Raw genomic sequence first — 17,685 nt, 5'->3', positions numbered from 1 at the left:
CATTTCCTTATAACATTTTACTGCATATTCTCTCAAGCCATCCTTTGGAATCAGGTGTTCTACTTCCTCATTATTTCCATTTCCTTTAGCTATCATACATTCAAAAGTAAGTTTTAGAATCTCTTTTGACATCTGTTTTGGTCTTTCTCTTTTTAATGACATTTTGCTTTTTTCATGTGTCATGTCCTTGAAAACAACTCAGAAGTACTCAGGCTTTTGTCAGTAGTTTTCATTGGGTTAAATCTATTCTTGCAATGGTCTCTAAATTTAGGTGGGGTATAATCAGTCTGTCAGTGTTCCTAGGAAAGAAAATGGCAGGTGGTTTTCAACTAGCCTAGGAAGGAATTTTAGTTTACTACTTGATACTTCCTGAGTTTTCTGATGTCTTTATAAGTGTTATTGTAATTCAGCTTTTTTATAGCCATTGTTGAGGTATTATAATAATTGCTTTTGTAAAAAGTTGAAGCAGTATAATATTTTTTCTTTGATTGGAAAAAATACATGTTTCATTGACATTTGCTAAGTCATGTTGCATAATGAATGACCTCAGCATTTCAATGACTTACAACAGCAGAGGCCTGTTTTTGTTCATGCTACATGTTGTTGGCTGAAGGTTGGCAATATCTCTACTCTTGCTCTCCGTGTTTTCAAATTCTGGGATACAGGTGATAGACCAAAACTTATTGGGGCCATACTATTTTTCTATTTATACAGAGAGTTAAAGGAAAAAGATCTGGTAGAAATACCCACTGACTCCAAAACTCTTTGAATATTTGTTTATATGTAACCGACTAAAGCAAATTACATGGCTAAGTGGCTCTATAATGCGGGGGACTAGACCAGCTATCCCTCATCAAGCTGGGTCCGAAATGAGGCGTGCGGATGACAGGAAAAGAAAGAGATATATACAAAGTATGGGATCAGGAGGACTCCAATCTGATGGATTGAAGTCTCCTGTATATTTGAAGCTTGGTATTTATACTCTTCTTACACAAGGGAATTGGTTACAAAACAAACATCAAAGAACTTAAACATCCCTAAACTCTTATCTATGCAAATGTTACTTAACTAGTCACAGTTTCTTTACCTTTGAATAATAAAAGCACTAGGTTCAAAGACAATCACAGGGATATGCATGATTCAAGAGAGTCTCAAAGAGATCTTAAATAACTGAGTTATCCCTCAATGCTTTTAGCAGCAAAGTCACAAATAACAGTCATTTTGCAATGCTTTTGTCTGCAGAGACACAGAGATGCAGGGGACTAAATAGTCACTCATTAGTAAACACCTTGATCAGCCGGTTGCTTCCTACGCTATAGGACAGAATAGATTTGCCCCTTTGGGTTTCCAAGACTGTAACTCTTTATATGGGAGCAGAAAACCTCTTATTTCTCTCCTACATTGGTTGGTGGCTTCGAATCAGTGGCCCTACTGTTACCAGTCCAATGCATAACCACGACTCCATCAAGGCTCCTTTTTATCACTCCTCTGTGGTGTCACACACACACACACACACACACACACACACACACACACACCTGTAGGAGTAATTATCCTTTGATTAAAGTAATTGCAAATAGTAATACAATCTACCACATATGCTAATTGGAAATACAAAGAGGCATAAAGATGTATAATGGTAGCAACAATAATAAAAGTTTGATGTATATTCAGTATTGGAATCTTCTTACTATGCTAACTTGATAGTTTTTTTTAAATAGCCATGAAATATAAATAAGATCTTTATAGTTTCATCTGTGTATGCATAATAATAGTAGCACCCTCAAACTGACTATGTGTAGCTCTTGCTTTGCCAGGTAGTTCAATTTACAGTTCCAAATATAAACTGTCTTTCACCCTAGTGTGTGATCCATGGTCTGTCATGCCATCGCTGCTTCATTCTCTAAGACAGGATCAAGTCAGAATCCTGGAATTTTTGAAGGGTGTATTTTCTTAAAGGAGAGTGTGCTAGATATGATAAAAGTGAAGAACCAAAAATTCTTGATTGAGTTCAGTTGTTTCTCTCTAATATATTTACCAGCAAAGATTAAAGTAGAGTAATCAAGATGAAAATACCCATCAGTTAGGTTTAGTCATTTTTTATTTATAGTTTTTTCTACTCAGAGAAATCTTAGAGGTTTTCATGAAAAGCCCATCTGCAGGGAAAAGTGAAAGTAATTCTGTAGAAATGAGAGGGTAAATCTTAATAGTAGTTGGGAGTTTGGACACTAGGGAACATTTGGAACATGGAACCAAGAGGGAGATGAAAGAGGCTGGGAAAAATTGGATAATATAATTTTGCCTATGTCCATCCTGGTGGAGGTTAAAGTATGCCAGTTTTAATCAAATTAGTAAGGTAGCTAGTTTAGTGCTTTTGATACCACAAAAATAGTTGCTTGATTGAAGCAGATATGGGTATAATACCACTTAAAGGCTATGTAACTTGGGCAACTTAAATGTTATCTATTGTTTACATGTTTCAATCTGTTCTTTATCCAACTTAAATTTCCTGGCCTCACATTGTCTGGGGCATGTATCCTAAAATCCCTTGTATACACCCTCAACTCCCCTTTCTTGTTTGGAGAAACTGTTACTGTTATTGTCAACTCATTCACGGGAATGAAATGCTGTGTGGATGGCAGGTGCTATTTTTATGATCTATTGTGGATCAGACCAGATGACTGCACATCAGGTACATTGGCCATGGAATAAAAAATGGCTATCCTACATGGGATGCGAGAATTCCATCACTGAGTCACCATTGCCCTTTGGAAAAACCATACCCGAACCGTACTACCATCAAGTCAGTTCTCACTCAAATGACCCTGTAGGGCAGCGTAGAGCTGTGTGTGTGAGTTCTGAGACTGTGCTGCTTTATTGGAGTAGAAAGCCCTTTCTGCCAAGAAGTGGCTGGTGGTTTCTAACTGCTGATTTTGAGCATTGTAGTCCAACTGATAACCACTCTGTCACCTGGGCTCCTTGACAAAACTGTAGGCCTATTTAAATCAGTATTTTTCTACTCCAGGTCTGCACCTGTGAAGCGGTATCTAGGAAAATGGAAAATCATACTAAATAGTTGTACTTTAAATTCAGTCACAAACATCAAATCAGGTCTGAACTACATTTCACTAATACTTGATTTTCCTAGATTATTTATCCTTTTGTTATCTTCATTGATTTGTTTTATGTTTACTCACATTAGACCTCTCAGGAATGTCTCTCCAACTTCTCCCAAAGTTGATTATGGCATTTTGCTTCCTACCTCAATGAGAAAATTGTAAGAATTAGAAGATAACTTGGATAAACTCCTTTCCCACATGCATTCGCCTACCAGCACCTTGTCCCATGTGCTGCACCTTCCCACCTATGACTTCCTAACCTTTTAAGCCAGTTTTTCTACTTTTGCATTAGATTCTATTCTTTATACCTATTTAAGGATATTGCTGCAGGCACAGTGGATTATTTAATGTGGCTTTTCTAACAAAAGTCTCTAACTCCCATCAAAGGACCTTTCTCTGCATGGGGCCTGGTAAGAAGGTGGGGGATGATACTGATAGCATTCATCTATGAGTATATGCAAACAGGAGTCCTTGGAGTGGCTGTGTGTGAAATGAGCCTTCTGAGGAGCAAGAGGAAGGATCTCATTACCAACAAGAGCTGGGAGTGTAGTGCATCCTCTGGACCCAAGATCCTTTCACAGTGAATCTCACAGATCCAGTTGACAGCTGTAACATCAGAACTAGGACTGAAAGTATGAAACAGAGTGATGGACTTCCCAACCTGTAGAGCAAAAAAAAAAAAAAAAAAAGCCTAATGCTTCTGAGGCTAGCTTGTGGAGTGGGGTGCCTCTGAGCACTTAGTAGGGAAGTTGGACTCACCCACAGAAGTAGAGCTGAGTGCCTTTGGGACGGGGCTTAATGGAGTGGGGTGCCTTTGGGCATTTAATTCAGGTAGATGTGCTTGCTGACCAACTGAATTTAAGCTGAATGTCTTTGGATTGAGATATGCCCTTTGAGCACTTACTAGCAGACTTGACAGAACTTTGTAACATGTCCTAATAAACAACTCGACCCTGAGCATATCTCACTGGCATTACATCTTGTTAATTTCATTAATAAAACCTCTGAGCATGAATTTTGCCTGTAAGTTCTGTGTAGACAGAGAAATAGATATTAGAAACTAGAGAGGTAAAACAGAACACATTAATTAGAATATTTACAGTTATTTTAGCCATTCTCTACTCTCACTTCTCACTCTCAAGTGTTCCACCACTTGTCTGTCAGTTTGTCATACCGTGATGGCTTCTATGTTGTTATTTGGTATTTCAAGTACCAACAGAGTCATCCAAGGCGAACAGGCTTCAGGAGAACTGCCAAACAAAGAACAGACTATGAGGAAGGAATAGGCTGTCCATTTCTAATGAAGTACCCACTGTAAACCTTAGAAATAGAAGTGGAACATTGTCAGATACTGAAACCTCATGAATAACAGTGGAAAACTGTCAGACACAGTGCTGGAAGATGAGCCCCTCATGTTGGAAGGCACTCAAAATATGACTGAAGAAGAGCTGCCTTCTCAAAGTAGACGGACCATAATGGTGTGGATGGTATAAAACTTTCAGGACATTCATTTGCTAATGGGACATAACGAAACTGAGAAGATATAGCTGTAAACATCTATTTATAATTGGAATGCACAGAGTATGAATCTAGGAAAATTGGAAGTCATCAAAAATGAAATAGAACACATAAATATCAATATAATTGTTTTTAATGAGCTGAAATGGGCTGCACTAGCTATTTTGAATTAGACAATCAAATAGTTTACTATGCCAGGAATGACAAATTCAAGAGAATGACATTGCATTCATCCTCAAAAAGGACATTTCAAAATCTATCTTGAAGAACAATCCTGTTTGTGATAGGCTAATATCTAACCAAATACAAGGAAATCCAGTCAATACAACTGTTACTAATATTTATGTATCAACCACTATAGTTAGTGGTGAAGAAATTTAAGGATTCTACCAGTGTCATCAATCTGAAATTGATCAAACATGTAATCAAGCTGCATTAATAATTCTTGGTGATTAGAATACAAAAGTTGGAAGCAGAGTAAGGAACAGTAGTTGGAAACTATGATCTTAATAGAAATAATTGGAGATCATATGAAAGAATTTTGCAAAACCAATGACTTCTTCATCGCAAATACCTTTTTTTCAACAATGTAAATGATTACTGTACACATGAACTTCTCCAAATGGTATGCACAGAAATCAAGTAGGCTTCGTCTGTGGGAAGAGACCATGGAAAAACTCAGTATCATCAGCCAGGGCCGGATTATGGAACAAACCATCAATTGCTCATATGTAAGCTCAGGTTGAAGTTTAAGAAAATTAAACAAGTTCTTGAGAGCCAAAACATGACCTTGAGGGCATTCCACCTGATTTTCACAAACATCTTAAGAATAGATTTGACTCATGGCACACTAACAACAGAAAACCTGATGAGCTGTGGGATAACATTAAGAAGATAATATACAAAGAAAACAAAAGATTATGAAAAAGACAGGAAATAAAGAAAAGATCAAAGTAGATGTCAGAAGAAATTTGCTCTTAGTCATATAATAGCTAAGCACCAAAAAGCCAAACTCACTGTAATAAAGTTGATTTTGACTCGTAGTAGCTAAAAAAGCAAATGGGAAAATCATGACGTCAAAGAGCTAAACAGAAAATTTCCAGTAGTAATTCGAGAAGATAAAGTAAAATATTACAATGACGTGTGCAAAGACCTTGAGTTAGAAAACCAAACAGGAAAGTATGCTCAGCATATCTCAAGCTGAAATAACTGATTTTAAAAATTCAAGCCTGAGGATGCAGTACTAAAAAAATGGACAAAATAATGAACAATTCAGGAAGAATCAAAAGAAGAATATGCAGTCATGTTATTAAAATAACTAGCTGATGCGCAATCATTTTAAAAGATAGTGTATGATCAGGAATCGATCAAGGTACTAAAAGAAGAAGGCCAAGTTATTTTTAAGACAACAGTAGCAAACAAGGCTCCAGGAATTACAGAATACCAATTCAAATCTTTTAGCAAGCTGATGAAGCTTTGGAAGGAAGACAGCTACCTGGCCAACTGACTGGGAGAGATCCTTATACGGACCCATTCCACAGAAAGGTGACTCAACAGAATGTGGAAATTATTGAACAGTGTCATTTATATCACATGCAAGTAAAATTTTGCTGTTGATTGTTCAGCAACTTTTGTAGCAATATATTGTCAGGGAGCTGACGGGGGTTTCGGCTGATTAAGAAGAAAATATGGAACAGGGATATCATTGTTGACATCAGATGGATCTTGGCTCAAAACAGGGCATACTACAAAAATATTTACTTGTGTTTTATTGATTATGCAAATACATTAAACTATTTGGATCATAACCAACTATGGGTAGCTTTGGGAAGAATGGGAGTTCCAGAATACTTACCGTATATACTCGTGTATAAGCTGAAATTTTCAACACATTTTTAATGCAGTTTTTGTGGTAAAATTAGGTGCTTTGGCTGATATTCGGGTGCTTATACTTGAGTGGCTTATACTTGAGTATATATGGTAACTTTATAGGCCTGTATAAGGACCAAGAGGCAGTCATTTAAACAGAGCACAGAGAATACTGAATGGTTTAAAATCAGGAAAGATGTGTGTCAGGATTGCATTCTCTCACCATACTTATTCCATGTATATAGTGAGCAAATCAGAAAAACTGGACTATATGTTGAAAAATGTGACATCAGGATGAGAGGAAGACTTACTAAGAACCTTCGGTATGTGGATGACATAACCTTCCTTGATGAAAGTGAGAAGGACTTGAACCCCTTAGTGATGAAGAGCGAGGGTTTCAGCCTTCCGTGTGGATTGCAACTCAATGTAAAGAAAACCTAAATCCTCACAAATGGACCAATAGGTAACACCATGACAAATGGAGAAAAAAAAATGAAGTTGTCAAAGATCCACAGTCAGAGCTCATGGAAACAGCAGTTAAGAAATCAAATGATGCATTGCACTGAGTAAATCTGCTGCACAAGACCTCTTGAACTGTTGAAGAGCCAGGATGTTACATTGAGGACTAAGGTGTGCAGACTCAAGCCATCATATTTTCCATCACCCGATAAGCAATTGAATGCTGCACATTGAGTAAGGGAGACTGAAGAAGAAACAATTGGATTGAATTATTATGGTGCCAGGAAGAATATTGAAAGTAGCATGGACTGCCAAAAGAACGAATAGATCTGTCTTGAAGGGCGTACAGCCGGAATGTTTCATCGAAGCTCTGATGGCAAGACTTCACCTCATACTTTGGATACGTTATCAGGAGGGACCAATCCGTGGAGTCAGATATCTTGCTTGGTAGAGGGGCAGTGAAAAAGAAGAAACCTTTGATGAGATGGATTGACAGACACAGTGGCTACAACATTGGGCTCAAAGAACCATTGTGAGGATGGTGCAGGACCAGGCGGTGTTTCCTGCTGTACATGGGGTCACTTTGTACTTACTCAACAGCACCTAACAACAACTCCTATGTCAGACAGTTTTCTCAGTTCTTTTATCACTTCCAGAAGAGAACAAAGCAACAATTTCTATCTTTAGAACATTCTTTACTTGGCCCTTTCCTGTTACCAGGTAATACTCTGTTATTTGCTTCTGTTATGCAACAAACTCCTTGAAAGATTTGTCAGTTTTCTGTTTCCAATTCTATTCCCCTCTTCCTATTTTCCCTTAATCCAATAGATTAGACTTTTTGAACCCTTTATACTGTATTGAAACTATGTTTGATTAGGTTGCTAAAGTTCAAGGTAATTTCTCACTATTCATCTCTAGCAAGTCAACATTTAGTAGGTTCTTCTGTGTACTTTCTTCACTTGGCTTCCAGTGAAGACTCAACCTAAAAATTTCTTTTTCTTGTTTTACTTGCCCTCTTTTCCCAGTCTCTTAAAAATTGGAATGTTTATCTTTGGGCCTTATATCTTATCAATACTGCCTGGACTATTTTGATAATTTTATGTATTAACTTATCTAGGGTATAGTCCCCTATTGCTTGGTCAAACTCAGAGGGTCTCTATATGTTGTCGTCAGCATTTGTGATGTGATTGAATTAGTTGGCTTTCAGCAAGTCAGATTACCTTCTATCATGTGATGGACCTCATCCAATCAATTGAAGGCCTTAAGAGTAATCATTTTGCAATTAAAATACCACCAAGTTCTACTTCAATAATATGGAAATTATCCAAAATATAAATTTCTTATCATTTCCAGTGCTACCACTGTGAACCAAACTACGGGCATATCTCATCTTGATTATTATACTTGATTATCACAGTAACTATGTAAGAATCCCTGGTGGTGGAGTGGTTATACATTGGCTGCAATCCACATGGTTGACGGTTCAAAACCACCAGCAGCTCCACTGGAGAAAGACTAGGATTTCTATTCATAAAACAGTTACGGTCTCGAAACCCACAGGGGTGTCACATTGACTTGGTGGCAGCGAGTTTTGTTGGTTTCTAGTCACTATACTACTATACTTGTATATTAATCAAGTATATTACTATATTTGATTAATATAGTAACCTATCAGCTTTTCTCATATTTTTTCTCAGCACAGATGTAGCTAAACCATTGTAATTAAAATAGAAGTATCCTCTTAATTTTCACATAAACTTCTCTAATATGTATTATGTGGAAACATTTTACCTACTGTTCTTTTAAATAGCACTAATTGCTTCTTAAAAATACGATTGTTATTTTACTTATTGCATTAGTTGCCTGGTCTTTGTCTTTGATTGTTTGTATATTTTGTTGATTGATACATTTCAAGTACCTGGAACAGTATCTGGCATATAATAGGTGCTCTATAAATATATGTTGAGCGAAAGAAGAATCACTGCACCTCAAGGTTGTGTAGATATTTAAAGCAATAATGTCCTTGTATGAACCTCAAACAATGACTAGCATATTAATACTTGCTTAGCAATTTTGCTCTTTCTCCTGTTTCTTAGTTGCTGGTGTTTTACGAAGGAAATCTGGAATTATTAGTCGTGCTGTAGACTTCTAGATACTTTGCTTCATCCCTGTCTTCTTGGTGTCAACTTTCAAATTGGACTCAACTTATTCATTACCCTTTTATCCCCCTTACTCATCAGAGGAAGGAAAGAAAAGAGTAGAGAAAAAGATCTTCTTGGCTGGTTGAAAAACTGGTCAGACTTTTGGTGAATTTTTCTCTTATCTTAGGTCTCTGTTTTTACTTTGCAGGTTATTTTCTGATTCACAGTTTGTGGCATGTGGCTGATGGTCAACTAATATTTGAATAATTCTGTTTTCCTTGTTCAGTCGAAACAGTTTTGCTAAACACAAAGGTTTCCTCTGTGGCGTCAAAGAGTCAAAGAACTAGGAGATTATGTGGGCTAGGTTCTTTAGAACAAAGCTTCTAAAACTGAGTTGGGGTGGGAAAAATCTGGCAATAGTAAAGGATTTTTGAATGTACAACACCACAAATTAATTCAAAATCAAATGCATACTGAGTCCTAGGTGTTTCTGGCAGTGTTTGCCCTTGTTGCAATTTTCTCAGGTGAAAAGGGTCATGAGTTGGAAAAGTTTATGAAGCCCTGTTCCATAAAATCAAAACCAGTGAAGTTATAAATGTATATATTTAGAAATTTTATCAAGAAAATGACTTGCATAGTTATAGCAGCAGGCAAATTCGGGGTAAATTTCAAGTGCGTCGGTCATATATTTTGCAAAATGGTTCCGAGTTGCATAGATGTAGGTGCTGCTGAACCCCAAATCATCAGAAAGTCAACAGCCTGGTGACTGCTGAGACAAATAAATACAAGGTTGCTGGTTCAGGCTTTTGACTGCAGAGGTGAGCGGATCCAAGGCTAGCAGGTCAGATGGCAGACTGCCGATGAGTCCCAGCATCAGCTGGTAGTATAGCAAACAACGGCTCTAGTCCAAAGAACTAGAGGCTGATGAGTGAGATGCAGGATTTAGACCCAGCAAAGAGCACCCACTTAAATATAGCAAAAGCAAACAATGGCTCTAGTCAATTGTTCAGTTTATTGGCTGTTCCTAACATCTCATTATGGAGGTGATTACATTATGTTAGAATTCATCATAGGGATCACTATGTCTTAACCTCCAAATCACTAACTCCATGTGGACTACCAAGCAGGGCTGAGGTGAGCATGCTACCATAGAATGTGTCTTGACTCCATTATTTCAATCGCTCTTCTATCTCTCATGCTCTCTATGACTTTATTATAATCTTTATAAATCTCAACCGTAAAATTCCGTCTATCGAACCCGCGGTTAGTGGTGCGGGGCTGGCATTTCCCCGCACAATGACTTGGTCAGGCACACCTTAGTCCCCAAAGAGACATCTTTCTCTTTAACACTTTTCTAAGGTCTTTTGTAGCAAATTTGCATAGTGCAATATATAATAAATTTGATTTCTTGACTGCTGCTTTTATGAGCATTAATTATGAATCCAAGCAAAAACTTAATCCTTGATAACTTCAAACTTTTGTTTATCAACAGGTTGTCTATTGGTCCACTTTTGAGGATTTCATTTTCTGTGATTCATCAAGTTCTTCAAGTTCTCAATTTCAGCAACCAGTTTCTGCCTGTTGTAGATTGCTAATAAACCTTCTTCCAATCTTAACACTGTGTTCTTAGATGACTTGCTCTGTTTCCAGATTGAATAAGTATGGTTAAAGATACCTTTCCCGAGTTTAAATCTCTTAGCATTCGCTATGTACAAGTTCCACATGAGCACCATAAAGTGTTCTATAATTCCTATGCTTCACAATGTTACTCATAGTTTCTTATGATGCACATTGTTGAGTTCCTTTGTATAGTCAAACACAGGAAAATTTCTTTCTGGCATGCTCTGCTTTCAGCCAGGACACATCTGATCTCACTAATATATCCCTCATTCCACTTCCTCTTCTGAATCCAGTTTGAATTTCTCACAGCTCCTGTCAATGTGCTCCTGCAACCATTTTTTAATCATTTCAGTAAAATTTTATTTTAATATTAATTTCTGAAAACATAGAACTAATCATGAAAATATATTAGCATATGGCAATTGTTAGAATGAGGTGCTATGTGTGTGAGCCAACTAAATGGTACTGAATGAGCAATTAGATAATGATATTGAAGATTTGTACATGTGCTTATTTGCAACCCGCCCCCCAACCCGCCCCATACACATAAGCACACTTGAAAAAATTTGTGGAAAAGTGGAATTGAAAGGTAATGGAGGTTTTAAAATTTTTCTTCATGAACTTTTGGAAGACTGAGAAAAGTTTCACATTTTTTTGGTTCATTTTAAAAATTGAAGTATGATGCTTCTTTAAAAGCCTGGCTACATATCCTTTTCACTTTCTCCTTTTTTGTTTATCACGACTATGTTACAGCAAATGAGGTGAGTCTAAGTATAAACTTAGTATTGTGTTTTCTCGATTAGAAACACTGTGTTATCTTGATGGGAAATTCAAGGCAGAAGTCAGCATTTCCTCATTCAGGAATTGCCCAAGAAAAGCAATGGGAATGAAACAGAAGGAAATAATTAAGATTTCTAAAAACTCTCTTTAGATATTTTCAGGTGCATATTCTGATCTGTAAAATGAAACAATTTTCAGAGACTAGCGCAAACCGCAGAACCAAAACTTTTGGTCCCATAATTACATATGTTTGTCTTTACAAGTTAGTTTTAGAAATTCTGCTCATATTACCTTATATTAGATATATTGAACAATGATTGAATTTATTGAGGACTTAAATATGTACTTTATATTGGTATAGGTTTATTTCTTTATCTTTCAAAATTAGCAGTTCTTTATTGTAGTAGGTATAATATCTTTGGGTATTAGAATATTGGAAGATTTAATTAACCCTTCAAGTATTTGTTATATGACCCAACTTAAAAATACATATATAACTGATAATGTTTAAAAACTTCTAATATTGGAATATTTTCTCAAGCTATATTGTGAAGAAAATCATAAGTTGTTGGTGTATTGTGAAGGAGTTTTAATGATTTAACAATGAGCGAGACCCTAGCAGTTACAAGTACAATGGCTGATTATGAGTTATATTTTGGATTTTTTTCAGTTGTATTAGCAGTATCACGATGATTTTAAGGGAACTATTTAAAGAAGATGCTTTATTTTTACATTTCATCACAAGGTGGAACAAATTGTTCCATTATTAAATGTGTATAACTTGTTCCCAGAGCCTTCCTGCTTTCTCATGAATAAAACTAAAGTATTAAAGTACAAAATAGGTAGTTGATGTCTGTCAGGTCATCTGTACATTCATCCCCTATGATTCTGTGATTTACGTATGGCTGGATTCTGTGATTTACGTATGGCTAAATAGATCAGACTGGAGCCCGGATGGTGTAGTGGCTTTGCATGGTGCTGCAATCTGCAAGGTTGGCGGTTAGAAACCACCAACTACTCCACAAGAAAGATGCCGCATTAATCTCCCTTAAATAGTCTCTGAAACTCATAGGGGCAAATTGCCCTGCCTGGCATTGACTCGATGGCAGTGAGTTTTTGAGAAATTAAAGCAAGCACCATCAAAAGTCAACTTGATGTTTACAAGTGTGTCCCACTGAAGAATCACACATGTTATAAACTATTTTCCAGCTGTGTGTTATTAATATACTAGTAGTTGTGGATTTCCAAATTGTGATTGTTCTTTTATCCTTGATTCTCATTTTGGTGTGAGAATGGTTCTTTGACCTGGCTTGAATTTGTAAAATGGCCCTAATGATTATCTACTTGAAATAACATTCGACAGTCCTAAGGGGAGAATAATCATTGCTTTAGAATTGTAGTTAACTAATCTACTTGAACAATTACTGATAACCTCTCACAATAAAAATGTCATTTTTTAAATTACTTGAAAATAACTTCTTTTCCTCCTGTTTATGAAAACTTCCAAACAAAACTGGGATGGATTTCCAAATGGAGAGTTTTGATCATCTTTATTACAGTCAGTATGCTAGCGAGCATCACTAGCAGCACTATTTAAGATGCTACTGGTTTATAGACACTTTTGGAACTGTAACCTTAAGATATTCCCATTTGGAATTTATTTTCAGAAATGGCATTAAGATATTATTAAATTGATCTTTTGAACAAAATGTACTGAAATGCCGTGAAAAAAAATACACATAGAAGCCAACAATTTGTTTCTGTATATCAAAGGCAATGAACTTTTTCTGTGATATTCTAATCTGAATAGTGAAACAAGGTGTCAGAAGAAAAAAAATCTGCTTTGACTAGATGATATTCATCAGATCCATATATTTTTATATTATATTTATATTCAAGAAATCCATAATGTTCTCTCAGCCTTAAAATGTGATACTTTTATTTTAGAAGTTATTGTTACACATATGAAGTAGTTATTTTAATTTTAATTGTTTATTATTTTGAGTAGAATTCATTATTTAAAAAAATCATTTTATTGGGGGCTTGTACAGCTTTTATCACAATCTATACATACATCCCTTGTGTCAAGCACATTTCTACGTATGTTGCCATCATCATTTTCAAAATATTTTCATTCTACTTGAGCCCCTTGATATCAGCCTCTCATTTTTCCCCTTCCCCCATCCTTTCTCCCTCATGAACCCGTGATAATTTATACATTAGGTATTTATTTTTTCATGTTGTACACCAACCGCTGTCTCCCTTCACCTACTTTTCTGTTGTCTGGCTCCCTGGGAAGGAGCTATATGTAGATCATTGTGATTGGTTTCCCTTTTCTCCCCACACCTTCTTCTCCCCCCACTCCCTTTCTGTTATCACTACTCTCATTGGTCCTGAGGGGTTTATCTGTCCTGGATTCCCTGTGTTTCAAGCTCTTAACTGTACCAGTGTACATACTCTGGTCTAGCCGAATTTGTAAGGTAGAATTGAGGTCATCATGGTGGGGTTGGGGTGGGGGAAGCATTAAAGAACTAGAGGAGAGTTGTATGTTTCATCTAGAATTCATTCTTAAGTGCATTTTATATCAGTCCATCTATGGGAGAAACATGTGTCTGTCAGCTGTAAAAATTTATAGCCCCCCTTCCCCAAAATTATAGTCTTAAAAACTATGTGGGGTAGTTCTACTCTATCCTATAGGGTCATTATGAGTTGAAATCAACTAGGTGGAAGTTGATTGGTTGGTTGTTTACTCTCATTTGCTTATTCTTGAACTTATACTATTTCTATGTTCTTTTTAAATTCTGAGGTTTTTAAAAATTTTTTGTTAATTGTGTGTGTCTGTATGAGTGAGAGAGACATTTGCCAATTCAACATTTTCCAGCTATATAACTTAATGATATCGATTATATTTACTATGCTGTGTAACCACTGTTTTGGTGTTGTTAACGTGCTGTTGAATCAGTTCTGATGCATAGCAACCCCAAATATAACAGAACAAAACACCGCTGTCCTGTGCCATCTTCACAAGTGTTAGGTTTGAGTCTTTGTTTTTGTTGTTATTGCTGCAGTCCCTGTGTCAGCCGATCTTATTGAGGCTCTTTGGCTTTTTCACTGACCTCTATTTTCCCAAGCAGAGTGTCTTTTTCCAGGTCTCTACTGATAACATGTTCCAAGTACATGAAAGTAAGTCTCTTTCATCCTTCTAAGAAGCATTCTGGCTGTACTTCATCCAAGACAGACTACTTTTAACTGTTACCTATAATCAATTTTTCCATCACCATAAACAAGTCCATTGCCTCCCAAACAATGGCTCCTCTTTTCCCCCTCTGTACCACCCCTGGTAACCACAAAGGAAATTGTTCTCTCTATACTCACTTAAAAAAAATTTCATATAAGAGCAGTCATACAAAATTCAGAAAACTCAAACTCACTGCCATCAATTGGATTCTAACCTATAGCAACCCTATAAGGACAGAGTAGAACTGTCCTTGTGGGTTTCTGAGACATGGTTACTCTTGAGTAGTAAGCCTCATCTTTCTCACGGAGTAGCTGGCAGTTTTAAACTGCTGATACTGTGGTTACCAACCTGACTCTTAGCCCACGACACCACTAGGACTCCTCAAGCATACAAGCAACGTTTATTAAAGTCCATTTATGTTGTAGCATGTTTAAGATTTCATTTCACTTTTTGGCTGAGTAGTAGTCCATTGCATGTTACGTAGCATATTTTTGTTTATTGTCTATTGATGGACTTGAATGTTATTTCTAGCTTTTATGGTTATTATTAATAGTGCTGCTATGAACATTGGTATATATGTGTCTATTTGCATTATTTGCTTTCAAATTCTTTGGTTCTATACCTAGGAATGTTCTGTTTTAATTTTTAAGGAACCACTAAGTTAATTTTTATAACAGCTACATGACTTTGTATTCTCACTAACAATGAATAAGAATTCCAATTTTTCCACACCCTTGCCATTCTTTTAATGATGAGATTTCATGACTCTGAGTGCCATTTGATTTATTTTAGAGTAATTACTTTATCAATTTCATTTTGTAGATAAGGAAATGTATTCTTCAGTGTTGAAGAATCCATTTACCCACAACCACACATATAAGAAGGGGCTTCAAAAAGTTTGTGGACAATAGAATGGAAAAATAATGCAATTTTCCATGAACCTTTGAAGTCTCCTCATAATTAAGCACTCAAACAGTGACTGGAACCCAGGTTATTTTAGTCACAGTCTAGTGTTTTTATTTTCTCTTTGTATGTTACAGAAATAAACCCTAGTCATCCTCAGGTAGGCTTTCGTCTGCTAATCACAAGGTGGGTGGTTCAAACCCAACAATACCTCTCCCATAGAGAAAGAGTAGGCTATCTGCTCTAGTCAAGTTTTACAGCCTCTGAAACCCTCTACAAGGTTGCTATGAGTTGATGACAGTGGGTTTGGCTTTTGGTTTGGACTATGTTGCTTGTGTATTATTTCTAAAATTATACCAAGAAGATTGAAATTTATAATCTAAATTTAGAAAACTAAAGTTACTTGTAGAATATATACTTTTTTCCCTTTCTGTTGTTGCTATAACAAATTACTACCAACTTGATGGTTTAAACGATAGGTTCCCAAAGTTATTTGGTCTATGACTCCCTTTTCAGAGAAAAATTATTCATTGTCCCTTGACAATTAAAAACTTCTATGCTATAGCTAATAATTCAAAATTAAATGTAGGTATCTGCTTTTGCAACCTACCTTCCTCCTCCCCCCCTTCATTCCAAAACCCCTATGGGGCAATATTGCTCACTTTGAGAAACACCTTAATAAAAATGTATTTGGTTGTACAGGTCAGAAATCCCACATAGGCCTTATTATCTGAAAATCAAGGTGTCAGAGAGGCTGCATTCTTTTCTGGAGTTTTTTGGGAAATTTTGTTTTCTTGCTGTCTGGAGCTTCTGGAGGGCACTTATGTTCCCTAGCTCATGGCCCCTTTTCTCTGGTCCGCAAAGCCAATAGTGCCTGAGCCAAGCTCTCATACTGCCACCTGTCTACTCTCTCTTTCTCTTTGAACTTTTGGGGAAAGTTCTCTGTTTTTAAGGATTCATGATTTGATTAGGCCTACCCAGATCTCCCCATCATAAGCCCTTAATTTTAATCCACATCCACAAAATTTCTTTTGCCTTGTAAATTATTCACAGGTTATAGGGATTAGGATGTTAACATCTTGGTGGTGGTGGTGGTGGTGGTGCTGCTGCATTTTTCTGCTCTCAACCTATACACATAAAATTGATTTTTCAAGAGATTTTACTGATTTACATATACAAAGAATTTTTTCTTAATGAAATACCAAATCTAAAATCATTTTAGTTACAAGAATTATGAATGGTAAAATATCAGTTTAAAGAATAATATAACATCATCTGGCATGGCTGATTTCTTATATATTAAAATGTGTTTTAAACTATATGCTACATTTGTATGCAGAATTGACTATGTAATGCTTTTATAACCAGTTTCTGTTGAGTAAGTTACAACTCATGGTGTTACTCTATGTGTCAGAGTAAAACTCTTTCTCTGATACAGAGAGCTTTTAATGACTGATTTTCTAGAAGGACCTTCTGTATTGTCTTTAACGTCACCTCTGTGTGGATTCTGACTTCCAACCTTTTGGTTAGCAGCCAAGCATACTAATGGTTTGTACCACCCAGGGACTCCAGGTTTTATTATGAATGCATCTAATAACTTTTTGATAGTTTTACTTCTATTCCAAAGGTAGGAATGAAGAGCTGTTTTTGTATTGTTTCTGAATATTAGTATTCATTTTAGTGATCTACTTAAACTCTTCTTTTTAGCTCTGAACATTTCTCCTTTGAGACTGTTTTATGCTATTTAGTTAGATCTTAACCTGTTAGTTAAGAAAATATAGGCAATTCTGAACTAGTAACTAATCTCCCACTTCCTGCCATCAAATTTAATTCAACTCAGAGCAACCTGATTAGAATTGAGAAGACCCAGGGTAGAATTGCTCTTTGGGGTTTCTGAGACTATCATTTTTAAAATTTTTATTTACATTTATTTAATGTATGCAACTTACACACTCATTATTGAACACAATTGGAATGCAAACAACACATATACAAATGCCCTAAGAAGCATTATCCAATGAAGTAACTGGCACTAGTG

The 17,685-nt window shown here is 36.3% G+C and overlaps 1 protein-coding gene across 10 annotated transcripts in view; it reads left to right on the top strand.

The window, feature by feature from the left end:
- The window catches only part of GPHN (gephyrin), a 634,470-nt gene that overhangs the window by 30,109 nt on the left and 586,676 nt on the right, over nt 1-17,685 (top strand). The window lies entirely within an intron of this gene.

Source organism: Tenrec ecaudatus, chromosome 14 (genome assembly GCF_050624435.1).
Source record: "Tenrec ecaudatus isolate mTenEca1 chromosome 14, mTenEca1.hap1, whole genome shotgun sequence".
Lineage (NCBI taxonomy): Eukaryota > Metazoa > Chordata > Mammalia > Afrosoricida > Tenrecidae > Tenrec > Tenrec ecaudatus.
The sequence above is the reverse complement of the archived record's forward strand: the minus strand, read 5'-3'. Positions and strand labels throughout refer to the sequence as shown.